Source organism: Plecotus auritus (genome assembly GCF_963455305.1).
Source record: "Plecotus auritus genome assembly, chromosome: 10".
NCBI lineage: Eukaryota > Metazoa > Chordata > Mammalia > Chiroptera > Vespertilionidae > Plecotus > Plecotus auritus.
The window spans coordinates 18,637,938-18,654,251 of NC_137785.1; the positions used below are offsets into that span (position 1 = coordinate 18,637,938).

The 16,314-nt window shown below is 39.2% G+C and overlaps 1 pseudogene across 1 annotated transcript; it reads left to right on the forward strand.

Annotated features, from left to right (window-relative positions):
* The first annotated feature begins 13,817 nt into the window (after nt 1–13,817).
* LOC308236167 (stAR-related lipid transfer protein 4-like) lies at nt 13,818–15,142 on the forward strand (annotated as a pseudogene). Its single transcript has 3 exons — nt 13,818–14,305; nt 14,733–14,787; nt 15,023–15,142. The product of its transcript is annotated as an stAR-related lipid transfer protein 4-like (transcript).
* The last annotated feature ends 1,172 nt before the right edge of the window (nt 15,143–16,314 follow it).

A 16,314-nucleotide genomic window follows, 5' to 3' on the forward strand; every position in this document is an offset into this window, starting at 1 on the left:
TGCCTCCAGACCTCTGTCTTCTGCAGCTCCCGAGTCTCAGTGTGCTTTCTCTTTTCCTGACATTCCAGATTCCCCCTGAATGAGTCTGGTTTCCCAGCGTCTCGCCCGGGACTGGAGTTCAGTGCAGTTGGCAGCTTCCTTCTCCCTCACGCTTTAGAAAGCCAGCCGTGCACTCAGCCGCCAATGCACACAGCTGCCCATCCTCCTCTCCACATGTGAGTCTCCATACCTCAGCCTTTTGCAGCTCCTCTGAGTCTCAATGTGCTTTCCTCTTTTCTTCTAGTTGTAGAATTTCCACTCAGCCAGCATTCCTGTGGTTCTGGATGGTGTCCGTTTTGTCTTTTAGTTGTAGTTTTGATATTGTTGTGCGAGGCAGCAGTTTAGGTGTTTACCTATGCTGCCATCTTGGTTTTTCTCTATGTTATACAGTTTTGATAATATTATTATACTTAAGATCCTATTTTCTTGAAATATTAATGTTTATTGCATGTTATATTATAGTTAAGGTCGTTTTTCTTGAATAATTTATGTTTATTGCATTTAACATTATTATATTTAAAATAGTTTCTCTTGAGATATAAATAAATAAATAAATAAATAAATAAATAAATAAATCAAATGCTGTAAGAGATTGCTGAGAAGAAACAGAGAGAGAAACCTCGCCATACAGAATTAAAATGGCTATAAATAAAAACCTCTTAATAATAACCCTAAATGTGAATGGATTAAATGTTCCAATCAAAAGGAGTAGGATAGCTGAATGCATACAAAAATATGACCCAACTATATGTTGTCTACAAGAGACCCACCTCAAAACAAAAGACACACACAGGATGAAAGTGAAGGGATGGAAAAAAATTTTCTGTGCAAATGGAAAAGAAAAAAAGCTGGAGGAACAATACTCATATCTGACAAAATAGACTTCAAAATGAAGGCCATCACAAGAGACAACTAAGGTCACTACATAAGACTAAAGAGATCAATCCAAAAAGAGTATATGACACTGGTAAACATATATGCACCCAATATAGGTGCACCTAAATATATTTTTAAAAACTTCTAGAATACTTTAATGGAGAGATTGACAACAATACAGTCATAATAGGGGAATTTAACATGGCTCTGACTTCACTGGACAGATCTTTCAGACAAAAACTTACCAAGGAAACAGAGACTCTAAAGGACACACTGGATCAGATGGACTTAATTGACATTTATACAACATTTCACCCCAACACAGCAGAATATACATTCTTCTGAAGTGCACATGGATCATTCACAAAGATACACCACATGTTAGGACACAAAATAAGTCTCTACACAGTCAAGAAGATTGAAATCATATCAAGCATCTTCTCAGATCACACTACAATGAAATTAGAAATCAACTACAGTAAAACACTCAAAAATATTCAAACACGTGAGGCTAAATAGCATCTTATTAAACACTGAGTGGGTTACCAAGGAGATCAAGAAAGAAATAAAAAACTTCCTGGAAACAAATGAAAATGAACACACAACAACCCAAAATCTCTGGGACACAGCAAAAGCAGTCCTGAGTGGGAAGTTCATTGCACTACAGGCATACATCAAAAAAAAAAAAAAAAAAAAAAAAAAACAAGAAAAATCAACAATAAACTATTTAACCTTACAACTGAAAGAACTAGAAAGAGAACAAGAAAAGCCCAGAGTAAGCAGAAAAAAAGGAAATAATAAAGATTAGAGCAGAAATAAATAACATAGAGACTTAAAAAAAATACAAAAAATCAATGAAACTAAGAGCTGGTTCTTTGAAAGAATAAACAAAATTGATAAGCCATTAGGCATACTCATCAAGAAACAAAGAGAGAGGACCCAAATAAATAAAATCAGAAATGAGAGTGAAGAAGTAACCACAGACACCACAGGAATACAGCGGATTGTAAGAAAATACTATGAACAGCTATATGCCAACAAGCTGGACAATGTGGATGAAACAGACAAAATCGTAGAAAAATACAATCTCCCAAAACTTGATCAGGACGAATAAAAAAACATGAATAGGCCAATAACAACCAATGAAATAGAAGCAATAATCAAAAGACTCCCATCAAACAAAAGCCCAGGTCCAGATGGCTTCACAGGAGAGTTTCTCCAAACATTCAAAGAAGAACTAACACCTATAGTCCTCAAACTATTTCAGGAAATCCAAAAGGAAGGAACACTTCCAAACTCTTTTTATGAGGCCAGCATTATCCTAATTCCAAAACCAGATAAAGACACTACAAAGAAAGAGAATTACAGGCCAATATCCCTGATAAACATAGATGCTAAAATTCTCAACAAAATATTCGCAAGTTGCTTCCAGCAATATATTAAAAAGATCGCACACCATGAGCAAGTGGGATTTATTCCAGGGATGCAAGGGTGGTACAATATTCACAAATCAATAAACATGATACATCACATAAACAAATTGAAAAACAAAAATCACATGATCATATCAATAGATGCAGAAAAAGCATTTGACAAAATCCAACACCCATTTTTGATAAAAACTCTCATCAAAGTGGGAATAGAGGGAGCATATCTCAACATGATAAAGGTCATCTATGACAAACCTACAGCCAACATCATACTCAATGGGCAGAAACTACAACCATTTTCCCTAAGAACAGGAACAAGGCAGGGATGCCCACTTTCACCACTTCATTTGACATAGTACTGGAAGTGCTAGCCCTAGCGATTAGACAAGAAGAACAATTAAAAGGCATCCAAATTGGAAAAGAAAAAGTAAAACTGTCATTATTCACAGATGACATGATATTGTACTTAGAAAACCCCAAAGACTCCATCAAAAAAACTACTAGACTTAATAAATTCAGCAATTTAGCAGGATACAAAATTAACACCCAGAAATCTGTGGCTTTTTTATACAGCAATAATGAACTCACAGAAAGAGAACCTAAAAAAACAATCCCATTTACCATTGTACCAAAAAAATTAAGATACCTAGGAATAAACTTAACTAAGGAGGTAAAAGACCTGTACTTGGAAAACTACAGTATGATAAAAAAAAAAAAAAAGAGATAGAGAAAGACATAAACAAATGGAAGAATATACGGTATTCATGGATTTGTAGAATTCACATAATTAAAATTTCCATACTACCCAAAGCAATCTATAGATTCAATGCACTCCCCATTAAGATACCAACAGAATACTTCACAGACCTAGAACAAACTCTCCAAAAATTTATATGAAATAAAAAAAGACCCCAAATAGCTACCGCAATTCTGAGAAAGAAGAACAAAGTAGATGGGATCTCAATACCAGATATCAAGCTGTATTACAAAGCCACTGTTTTCAAAACTGCCTGGTACTGGCACAAGAACAGACATATTGATCAATGGAACAGAACACAGAACCCAGAAATTGATCCAAGCCATTATGCTCAATTAATATTTGACAAAGGAGGCAAGAGCATACAATGGAGTCAAGATAGTCTTTTCAATAAATGGTGTTGGGAAAATTGGACAGATATACGCAAAAAAATGAAACTAGATCACCAACTTACACCATACACAAAAATAAACTCAAAATGGATAAAGGACTTAAACATAAGACAGGAAACCATAAAAATCTTAGAAGAATCCATAGGCAGCAAAATAGCAGACACATGTCATAGCAATACAGCTCCTAGGGCAGTGGTTGGCAAACTCATTAGTCAACAGAGCCAAATATCAACAGTACAATGATTGAAATTTCATTTTTTTTAATTTCTTTATTGATTAAGGTATTACATATGTGTCCTTATTCCCCCATTACACCCCACCTCCCATTCATGTCCCCACCCCCTGTTGTCTGTGTCCATTGATTAGGCTTACATGCATGTGTATAAGTCCTTTGGTTGATCTCTCTCCCTTACCCCCACCATCCCCTACCTTCCCTGAGGTTTAACGTTCTGATTGATGTTTCTCTGTCTCTGGATCTATTTTTGTTCATCAGTTTATGTTGTTCATTATATTCCACAAATGAGTGAGATCATGTGATATTTATCTTTCTCTGCCTAGCTTATTTCACTTAGCATAATGTACTCCATCTCCATCCAAGTTGTTGCAAATGGTAAGGACTCCTTTTTTACCACAGCGTAGTATTTCATTGTGTAGATGTACCACAGTTTTTCAATCCACTCATCTGCTGATGGGCACTTAGGCTGTTTCCAAATCTTAGTTATGGTGAATTGTGCTGCTATGAACATAAGGGTGCATATATCCTTTCTGATTCGTGTTTCCAGTTTCTTGGGATATATTCCTAGAAGTGGGATCGCTGGATCAAATGGAAGTTCCATTTTTAGTTTTTTGTGAGGAAACTCCATACTGTTCTCCACAGTGGCTGCACCAGTCTGCATTCCCACCAGCAGTGCACGAGGGTTCCTTTTTCTCTGCATCCTCGCCAGCACTTGTCAGTTGTTGATTTGTTGATAATAGCCATTCTGACAGGTGTGAGATGGTACCGCATTGTTGTTTTGATTTGCATCTCTCTGATGTTTAGTGACTTTGAGCAGGTTTTCATATGTCTCTTGGCCTTCCTTCTGTCTTCTTTCGAAAAGTGTCTATTTAGATCAGTTGCCCATTTTTTGATTGGGTTGCTTATCTTCTTTTTGTTAAGCTGCATGAGTTCCCTGTAAATGTTGGAGATTAAACCCTTACTGTTGATATCATTGGCAAATATGTCCTCCCATGCAGTGGGCTTTCTTGTTGTTTTATTGATGGTCTCCTTTGCTGTGCAAAAGCTTTTTATTTTGATGTAGTCCCATTTGTTTATTTTCTCTTTAGTTTCCATTGCCCTAGGAGCAGTATCAGTGAAGAAATTGTTTCAGCATATGTCAGAGATTTTTCAGCCTATGGATTCCTCTAGTATTTTTATGGTTTCTCGTCATATGTTTAAGTCCTTTATCCATTTTGAGTTTATTTTTGTGTATGGTGTAAGTTGGTGGTCTAGTTTCATTTTTTGCATGTATCTGTCCAATTTTCTCAACACCATTTATTGAAGAGACTGTCTGAACTCTATTGTATGTTCATGCCTCCTTTGTCAAATATTTGAGCATAGTGATTTGGGTCTATTTCTGGGTTCTCTATTCTATTCCATTGATCTATATGTCTGTTCTTGTGCCAGTACCAGGCAGTTTTGAGAACAGTGGCTTTGTAATACAGCTTGAAATTTGGTATTGAGATCCGACCTACTTTGTTCTTCTTTCTATGGATTGCTGTGGCTATTCAGGGTCTTTTTTTAATCCAGATGAATTTTTGGAGAGTTCTTTCCAGGTCTGTGAAGTATGTCGTTGGTATTTTAATGGGGAGTGCATTGAATCTATAGATTGCTTTGGGTAGTATGGAAATTTTAATGACGTTGATTCTCCCAATCCATGAACATGGTATGTTCTTCCATCTGTTTATGTCTTCCTCTATCCCTTTTTTCAGTGTCCTTTAGCTTTCCACGTATAGGTCTTTTACCTGCTTAGTTAAGTTTATTCCTAGGTATCTTAATTTTTTTGGTGCAATGGTAAATAGGATTGCTTTTTTAGTCTCTCTTTCTGTAAGTTCACTATTGGTGTATAGAAATGCCATAGATTTCTTGGTGTTAATTTTGTATCCTGCTACATTGCCGAATTCATTTATTAAGTCTATTAGTTTTTTTATGGAGTCTTTCAGGTTTTTTATGTATAATATCATGTCATCTGCAAATAAGGACAGCTTTACTTTTTCTTTTCCAATTTGGATGCCTTTTATTTCTTCTTCTTGTCTAATTGCAGTGGTTAATACTTCCAATACTATGTCAAACAGGAGTGGTGAGAGTGGGCATCCCTGTCTTGTTCCTGTTCTTAGGGGAAATGGTTTTAGTTTTTGCCCATTAAGTATGATGTTGGCTGTGGGTTTATCATATATAGCTTTTATTATGTTCAGGTATGATCCTTCTATTCCCACCTTGTTGAGAGTTTTTACAAGAAAGGGTGTTGGATTTTGTCAAATGCTTTTTCTGTATCAATTGCTATGACTATGTGATTTTTATCTCTCAGTTTGTTTATGTGATGTATCACGTTTATTGATTTGTGGATATTGTACCATCCTTGCATTCCTGGGATAAATCCTACTTGGTCATGGTGTATGATCTTTCTGATGTAGTGCTGGATCTGATTTGCTAGAATCTTGTTGAGGATTTTGGCATCTATGTTCATGAGGGATATTGGCCTGTAATTCTCTTTCATTGTGTTGTCTTTGTCTGGTTTTGGTATTAGGGTGATGCTGGCTTCATAGAAGGAGCTTGGAAGCATTCCTTCCTCTTGAATTTTTTGGAATAGTCTGAGGAGGATAGGTTTTAGTTCTTCCTTGAATGTTTGATAAAACTCCCCTGTGAAGCCATCTGGCTTCGGGCTTTTGTTTGCTGGAAGCTTTTTGATGACTGCTTCAATTTCTTCCATAGTTATTGGCCTTCCTGAGATGTTTAGATTCTTCCTGATTGAGTTTTGGATGGTTATATTTTTCTAGGAATATGTCCATTTCCTCCAGGTTGTCCAGTTTGTTGGAATAGAGTTGTTCATAGTATTTCTTAACAATCCTTTGTATTTCGGTGGGGTCTGTTGTTATTTCACCTCTTTCATTTCTGATTTTGTTTATTTGGGTCCTCTCTCTTTGTTTCTTGGTGAGCCTGGCTACAAGTTCATCAATCTTGTTTATCGTTTCAAAGAACCAGCTCTTGGTTTTGTTGATCTTTTGTATTTTTTTTTTTGTCTCAGTGTCGTTTATCTCCACTCTGATCTTTATTATTTCCTTCCTTCTGCTTACACTGGGTTTTTCTTGTTGCTCTCTTTCTAATTCTTTGAGTTGTAGAGCTGGGTAATTTATTACCATTGTTTCTTGTTTTTTGCAGTAGACTTGTAGAGCTATGAACTTCCCTCTCAGGACTGCTTTTGCTGTGTGCCATAGATTTTGTTGTGTTTTCATTGTCATTTGTTGCCATGATGTTTTTTATTTCTTCCTTGATCTCTCTGGTAACCCAGTCATTGTTTAATAGCATGCTGTTTAGTCTCCATATGTTTGATTTTTTTGCATTGTTTTTATTGTAGTTGATTTCCAGTTTTATGCCACTGTGATCTGAGAAGATGCTTGATATGATTTCTATCTTCTTGAATTTGAAGAGACTTTGCCTATGACCCAACATATATATGGTTTATCTTTGAAAATGACCCATGTGCACTTGAGAAGAATGTATATTCTGTGGCTTTGGGGTGAAATGTTCGGAAGATGTCAATTAATTCCATCTGGTCTAGTGAGTCATTTAGGATTGATGTTTCTTTGCTGATTTTTTGTTTAGAAGATTTGTCCAATGGTGATAGTGGGCTACTAAAGTCTCCTACTATGATTGTCTGCTGTCAATCTCTCCTTTGATATCCTCCAGGAGTTTTTTTATGTATTTGGGTGCTCCTATATTGGGTGCATATATGTTTACCAGAGTTATTTCTTCTTGTTGGATTGCTCCCTTTAGTATTATGAAGTGGCCTTCCTTATCTCTTGTTATGTCCTTCACTTTGAGATCTAATTTGTCAGATATAAGTATTGCTACCCCAGCTTTTTTTTCATTTCCATTCGCCTGAAAAACCTTTTTCCATCCCTTCACCCTCAGTCTGTGTGCGTCTTTTTTTCTGAGGTGGGTTTCTTGTAGACAGAAGTCATATGGGTCGTGTTTTCTTATCCAATCCGTTACCCTATGTCTTTTGATTGGGGCATTTAATCCATTTACAGTTAAAGTTATTATTGATAGGTACTTATTTGTCGCCATTTTTATTCTTTACCCCTGTGTTCCTTTTTCGCTTCCTATTTCTTTTTTTTTACAGCAGACCCTTTAGCATTTCTTGCATTGCTGGTTTGGTGGTAATAAATTCCCTAGTCCTTTTTTGTCTGTGAAGCTCCTGATTTCACCTTCAATTTTGATTGATAGCCTTGCTGGGTACAGTATTCTTGGATTCAGACCCTTCCTTTGCATGACTTTGTATATTTCATTCCATTCCCTTCTGGCCTGATGAGTTTCTGTTGAGAAATCAGTTGCTAGTTTGATGGGAGTTCCTTTGTAGGTTACTTTCTGTCTCTCTCTGGACGCTTTTAAGATTCTTTGTTGGTGGTGTTTGCCAATTTAATTATAATGTGCCTTGGCGTCGGTATTTTGAGATTCATTTTGCTTGGGACTCTGTGAGCTTCTTGGATTTCGGTGGGTTTTTTCTTCCCTATATCAGGGAAGTTTTCTGTCATTATTTCTTCAAACAGGTTTTCTATTCCTTGCTCAGTTTCCTCTCCTTCTGGAACCCCTATTATGCGGATGTTGTTTTGTTTTGTGTTGTCCCAAAGTTCCCTTAGGCTCTCCTCCTGCTTTTTAATTTTTTTTTTCTAGAAGCTGCTCTACTTGGGTATTTTTTCCTACCTTGTCTTCTAGCTCACTGATGTGGTACTCTGCTTCCTCTAGTCTACTGTTGATGCTTTCTATTAAGTTCTTTACAGCAGCGATGTTATTTTTCATTTCTTCTTGGTTCTTCTTCATTTCTTCTTGATTCTTACTCATATTGTCGAATTTGTCTTCCATTCTTTTCAGCCATCTTATGACCATTTCTCTGAATTCTTTCTCTGGCAGGTTGCTTGCCTCCATTTCGTTTACTTCCTTTTCTGGTGATGCCTGCTTTTCTGTCATATGCAGGCTGTTTCTTTGTCTCCCCATGGTCTCTCTTCTCCGGGTGTCTGATTATGTAGTTCTCTCTCTCCGGTAACATAAAGAGATTTTATCATTTATTTTCTGTCAACAACTACTGCTGGCTTGGTGCACCCATTATATCGAGTTTCATTAACGTGACTATTTCTGCCATAGGCAATGAGTCGGCACCAGGAAATGCTGGACATGGAGCTCTGGGTCCACGCAGTCAGAGGAATCATCTATATGTTTTTTTAATCTGGGTTGTAGGCTTCTCCCCAGCCTGGGCCCTGGTCAGGGCACATGCAGGATGCAACCAATCGATGTGTTTCTCTCACATGGATGTATCTCTCTTTCTCTCTCTCTTCCACTCTCTCTGTTGGAAACGGCTAAAAGGCACTTCCCCCAAACCTGAATAGGATGATTGTCTCTGAAATTTCTTTTGAGAGCCAAATTTTTTTTAAACTTAAACTTCTTCTAATGCCACTTCTTCAAAATAGACTCGCCCAGGCCATGGTATTTTGTGGAAGAGCCACACTCAAGGGGCCAAAGAGCCGCATGTGGCTCGCGAGCCGCAGTTTGCCGACCACTGACCTACGGCAATGGAAACTAAAGAGAAAATAAACAAATGGGACTACATCAAAATAAAAAGCTTCTGCACAGCAAAAGAAACCATCAACAAAACAACAAGAAAGCCCACTGCATCAGAGAACATATTTGCCAATGTTATCTCTGATAAGGGTTTAATCTCCAAAATTTACATGGAACTCATACAACTTAACAAGAGGAAGATAAACAATCCAATCAAAAAATGGACAAATGACCTTAATAGACACTTTTCCAAAGAGGACATACAGAAGGCCCAGAGACATATAAAAACGTGCTGAGAGTCACTAATCATCCAAGAGATGCATATCAAAACGACAATGAGGTACCATCTCACACCTGTCAGAATGGCTATCATCAACAAATCAACAAACGACAAGTGCTGGAGAGCATGTGGAGAAAAAGAAACCCTCATGCACTGCTGGTGGGAATGCAGACTGGTGCAGTATGGAGTTTCCTCAAAAAATTAAAAATGGAACTCCCATTTGACCCAATAATCCCACTTCTAGGAATATATCCCAAGAAATCAGAAACACCAGTCAGAAAGTATATATGCACCCCTATGTTCATATCAGCACAATTTACAATAGCTAAGATTTGGAAACTGCCTAAGTGTCCATCAGCAGATGAGTGGATTAAAAAACTGTGATACATCTACACAATGGAATACTTTGCTGCTGTAAAAAAGAAGGAACTCTTACCATTTGCAACAGCATGGATGGACCTGGAGTGCATAATGCTAAGTTAAATAAGCCAGTCGGAGAAAGATAAATATCATATGATCTCACTCATTTGTGGAACATAATGAACAACATAAACTAATGAACAAAATAGAGCCAGAGGATAAAAGTATTTTAGAGAACCAGCTCTGAGCCCTGAGGATATTTGGGCCTGGGCCTGAGGTCAGGGACCCTCCTGATCACAGGAGACCCTGACAGGCCACCCTGAGTCCTGATGGGCCAGGATAAAATCTCCCATCTTACAGTATGTGACCCGGCCTGTGTGCCACCCTGGACCACCATCTGAATATAGAGGACCTTCCCCTCCTTTGCTCTTTTTCTACCCATGGGAACTTCTTTTAGCAGAAATTCACCTGAAACTCTGGGTCCTTTTCTCTGGGGTCACACAGGGAAAACTTCTGTCTAAGGTACCCCAGCACCTGTCTCTGTTTCCTGGGAGAAGGAGGGGTGTGGGTGGGAGATGGGGGACAGGCTAAAGGAAAGGCAGAGATGAGAAGGGCTGCAGCCCGGCCAGGAGAGCGCTCGGCTTCCCTCACACGGCCCAGGGATCAGGCCATGGACACCTCCCACATTTGCCCCTCTGTACATGGGCCCTGCATCTCAGGAGCACAGAATAGGGGCCATTCTGGTCCTCACAAAGATGGACAAGGATCCTTCTTTGGGGTCATTGCCTGCACCCTAGTTTAGGGCACATATCCTGGGTGGGGCCCCTTGAGTCTCCCAGTGTCCTGTTCCCGTCCTTCCTCACCCAGGACCCGGTGTCCTCCACAAATAAACTTGCCTATCCCCAAATTCAGGATCCAGGGTGCTGGACTCTGTCCAGGAGTTTCTGCTTTGACACAAAGGCTGGCCCTCAGGACATCTTTACATCTAGGGAACACAGAGAAAGGCTGTCAGAGTAACTGAGGTAGGGAGGACCCCGAATTGCTGCCTTGAGCAAGGCCCTCCTTGGCGCTATCTGTGACCTGCAACCCCCACTTCCCATCTGTTTCCACTTTCCTACTTGACACGGATCTCATTGAAACAGGCCTCTTTCCCACAATGAGCGTCCAGGTCTTTCACTCACGCTTCCATGGTGACTGGACAAAGTGTCTCCTTCTCCACCTGGCCCACGGGTCTCCCCAAGGCATGCCTCACTGAGAGCCCCCACTTCCACACCTGGGCCAGCAGTTCTCGGTCCTTCCCTGAGGGCCTAGGATCACACAACCAAAGCTGGTCCAACACTGAGGCACAGAGCCACAGTTCAGGAGGATGTTCCACGTTATCTCTCATGAGATGAGAGATAGTAACATACTTTCAAAGTTTCACATCATGATTTAGTCCAGGTCACTCCTTATTCCAATCACACAAGGTTGGATTAGACAAGGTGACACCTCTCGTTGGTCTCCTACGGCTGCTGTGGCAAATTACCACAAACTTAGCAGAGCCAGACAACACAAATCCAGTCGTGCACATGGCAGTTCTTTCTGCGGGTTCCTTCTGGTGTCCTTGCCTTTTCCAGCCGTTAGAGGCACCTGCATCCCATGGCTGTGGCCCCTCCTCCATCTTCAAAGCCTGCAGCTGAGCTCCTTGGTCTCCTTGCTCTGCTTCCATCATCCTATCTCCTTCTCCAGCTCTGCCCCCCTCTTACCCCCACATGGCCAGTTTGGTAACCACAACTAACCTCCAGACACAAGCAATGGGTTCACAAGTTATGAATTAGAGCAGAATCGGGTCATCCCTAGAACAACATCCGCCTGGCTGTGTCTTTCTCACGGAGAAGGGGAACAAGTGGCCTTTCCAGCATCCCTTTTCATTGTGCCAGCCCTGCTGCAGCAGAGGGAGGAGCATCCCCCAGACACCGGCTGTGGTGCTGAGGGCAACCAGCCAGGACTTGTGAGCTCTGATCTTGGAGCTATGAGTTGCGTCTGCTTCCTTTTCATTGTGAACAGTGAGCGTTACTGACAAGGAGGAGGTGGAGAGGGCTGCGGGGAGTGTAGAATGGCCTCTGTCCCCATCACTTGGGGGATAATGGTGTTATGCGCATCACTGCAGGAACTGTCCACATAGTCCACAGGACCAAGTCCAGGTTGCCCACAAGCATTGTCTCACAGAAGTGAACAGACCTAACAGCCCAGCAATTCCACTCCAGGGTGTGGACCCAGGAGAAACTCTCACACAACTACAGGGGTACATGTACAAGAATAGTCATAGCAGTAATGGCCATAAGTATCAGAAAAACTGAAGAAGGGGGGAGAGTGTATGCACAATGGACAAGACTTGTGTTGTGATTCAATGCCTCCAGAGGTTCTACATCAGGGAAAATGGAAGAACAAAACCATACACTGAAAGATGGGTGAATATTAGAAATATGATTAGTTTTTTAAAAGCAAGTTCCAAAACACTACATCTACTATGCCATTTTTACATAGATCAAAAGCAAGCAAATCTAAACATTTGTTGCTCAAGCATATTGTACATATGTGATCAAAGTATATAAAAATCCAAGCAACTAAAATGGTGGTTATTTGATGGGAGGAAGCAACGAGGTAGGATGGGAAGAAACAATATAGGTGAAACGCAGGTTACTCCTGATATCCTATTTCTTTTTGGTGTTAAGTTGTATGCGTTCCTTATATATTTTGGATATTAACCTTTTATCAGATGTATCATTATTTTTTCTCTCCCCCCGCCAGCTTTTTTGAGGTATAATTGACAATAAAAATTATATATCTTTAAGATATATAACTTGATGATTTTATATACACTGATAAATAATCATCACACTCAAGGCAATTAACATATTCACACCTCACATAGTGACCTTTTTCATGTGTGTGTGTATGTGTGTGTGTGTGTGTGTGTGTGTGTGTTTATTTTCATTGTATTGGGATGACATTAGTAGATGTGTCATTGTTTAACATCTCCCACTGGGTTGGTTATCACATTCCCTATGCTGTGCTTTACATCCCCAAGACTATTTTATAACTACAAATTGGTTCTTGTTAATTCCTTCACCTTTTTCACCCAGCCTCCTCTCATCTGGCAGCCATCAGTTTGTTCTCTGTATCTATGAATCTGATTTTGTTTGCTCATTTATTTCATTCATTAGTTTCCACATATAAGTAAAATCATATGGTATTTGTCTTTGTCTAACTTATCTCACTTATAATAACTTCTTGATCCATTCATGTTTTTGCAAATGGTAAGGTTTTGTTTTTATAGCCAAGAAATATTCCATTGTATATATGTACCACCTCTTCTTTATCCAGTCATCTGTTGTGGACACTTAGGTTGGTTCAATATCTTGGCTATTGTGAATAATGTTACAAGGAACTTGGGAATGCATTTAACTTTTCAAGTTAGTGTTTTGGATTTCTTAGGATAAACACCCAGAAGTGGGATTGCTGGGTCATTTGGTAGCTCTATTTTTAATTGTTTGAGGAAACTACATTCTGTTTTCCATAGGGGTTGCACAATTTTCAGTCACACAAACAGTGCACAAGGGTCCCCTCTTTTTCCACATTCTGGCCAACACTTGTTATTTGTTGATTTATTAATGAGCCATTCTGATAGGTGGAGGTGATAATGTGGTTTTAATTTGCATTTTTCTGATGATTAGTGACACTCAGCATCTTCTCATATGTCTATTGGCCACCTGTATGTTCCCTTTGGAGAAATGTCTATTCAGGTCCTCTGCCCACTTTATAGAGTCGATTCCTGGTCTGACTCTTCCCAGCTTCTTACCCCCTCACTCCTCGCTTCTTCTAAAGAAAAAAAGAAAAAATGGAAGGCCTGCCTGATGCTGCTGCTTTTGCAACTAAACTTAAAAACACTCTCATCTAGTACTATAGCATTGAAGACGATAAGTGGCGTGTTGCAGAGAGAGAGAGAGAGAGAGAGAGAGAGAGAGAGAGAGAGAGAGAGAGAGAGGTCACAATTTGGGGAAAACCTTCAGAAGAATTTAATGGATATCTTTTCAACGCCCAAGGTGTTATAGATGGTATTGTTAATGATATAATGCACCATTTATGCCCAGGTCCCTGTTGCTTGGATTGGGACAGCTTAATGACTTCACTGGACATTTTGGAGAACTTTGAAGAGAATTGCTATGTGATGCATTACACTACTGCTGGTCAGCTTTGGAATATCATTTCCTCAAGAGAGTTTGTTGATTTCTCCTACACTGTGGACTATAAAGGAGGGCTTTTATCCTGTGGGATAAGTCTTGATTGGAGTGAGAAGAGGGCAGAATTTGTTCTTGGATATATGCTGGAAGCTATCCATTGTCTACACTATCATGAAAGTACAACAGGGAACTTAGAAGGCTGATGGACCTTGAGCTTTAGCAAGGGCTAAAGCTATGCACTGATTGTTCTGTCGAGATAATGGTGGCTCAAGCAATTTCCTGACCTAATAGTCTCAAAGTAAAACTTTACTAATATTTACTGACCTTTAAGATAGTCTGTCTGCTACTGGATTGCCTGCGTAACTAAGGGCAAGATGTGTAATATAAAATTGAATAAAAGCTACAGGGCCTGGGCCCCAGTGGAGCCTCTCCACTAGAGAAAGGTTTTCCACCTGCCCCCCCCATGCCTTCTAAATTCATATTTCTTGTCTAATGTATTCGTTTGTGCATGGCCCCTTTTCCAGATCTTGATCCCTTGCCGCAAACGGATGTGGCATTCACAGATATAACCATCTCTGTGGTTGGTTTTGTGTCCCACTTAAAAACAATGCAAACCAGCCCTGGCCAGTTTGGCTCAGTGGATAGAGCATCGGCCTGGGGACTGAGGGGTCCTGGGTTCAATTCTGGTCAAGGGCACCTACCTTGGTAACGGGCGCATCCCCAGTGGGGGGTGTGCAGGAGGCAGCTGATCGATGTCTCTCTCTCATCGATGTTTCTGACTCTCTATCCCTCTCCCTTCCTCTCTGTGAAAAATCAATAAAATATATTTTTTTAAAAAAACAATGCAAACCAGAGTCTTTTGACTAGCAATATTCAGACAGATCTGTGTGGGATGATTCCTCAGTCTGCAGTGGATACAGCCATGGCAAGCACTTTAATCAACTTCTATGGTGATTTACAAAAAGCCTTATAAAAGTTATAAGATGTTTAAACTTGTAATACTGTGACCCTCTGAATCAACTCCTCTTTCAACTCCATGGCCTATAAAAATCATCACCCTTTCCTCTCATCTTTATAGCTTGTAGAAAAATGTGAGTGTTTGGGGGTTGTTTTATTCCTTAAGTAAATAGCTATATAAGAGAGGGCATTGTAGTTTTCTTAGTTATTTGCAGATTGTTTGGTACGGCAGTCCATGTGTTTATGGATGGAGAGTATGACAGAAATCTACCTAGCAGTCGGTAACAGTTCTTTGACTCAAATTCTTAAGAAAATGAATAGTGCCTCAGTGTGAATTTTTTGGCTGCTTGGAATTTAGAGAGAGCACAAGTTTCATGCTGTTAGGTTAAAATAATCTATTTTAGAGCTTTATTAACATTTTGTAAAAGTTTTAATTTTTTAAGTTAAATATTAGTGCTTTACTTTTGGTATGCTCTGTGAGTTTGCCAATATCTTGGACTAAAGAAAAAGTCTTCTCTATATTTTATAAAAAGGAACTTCATTGCCAATTGACTTGCACTGCTTTAAGTATTGAAAAGATCAGAAATAAATGGGTAGATATTATAGTAATTATAGGTTCAAATCAAATTCAATTCAATTTTGATACCTAGCTAGCATTATTTTGTGGATATATTTTAAAATGTGGTTATATCTTTATGTGCATTTATTTTGGAAGTCTTAAAACATTTATGCATGAAAGAAACAGTACAAAAACTGCCAGCTGTGTGATGGGGACACACCATTGATTGGACAATAGTCTTGGTTTTGTGAAGTAGCTGGTGATATCCTGTATTTAGCAACAGGGAATCATCTCTCTAGAAGGTCAAATTCAATGGAAGTTCTGTACATGTTTCAGTTTTAAAAGTATCACTCAACTCATAAAGTATTATTAACTTCTTCATGAACATTCACAATCGTGATGTAACTTCTGTCTGGAACTATAACAAATGCATTCAGAGATTTATCCAAATGCTGGATGAGTCATTTTATCACTAGAGTGAACAATAATAATTGGTCCCTTGATTCTATGGCTGCCTTAAAGGAACATTTTTACATAATTTTAACATTCCAAATGACTCTAGCTTTTGAACTGTCCACCTAGTTTACTTCTAACATGAGAACTTGAGGCATCTCAATGTGTCCAGGCAA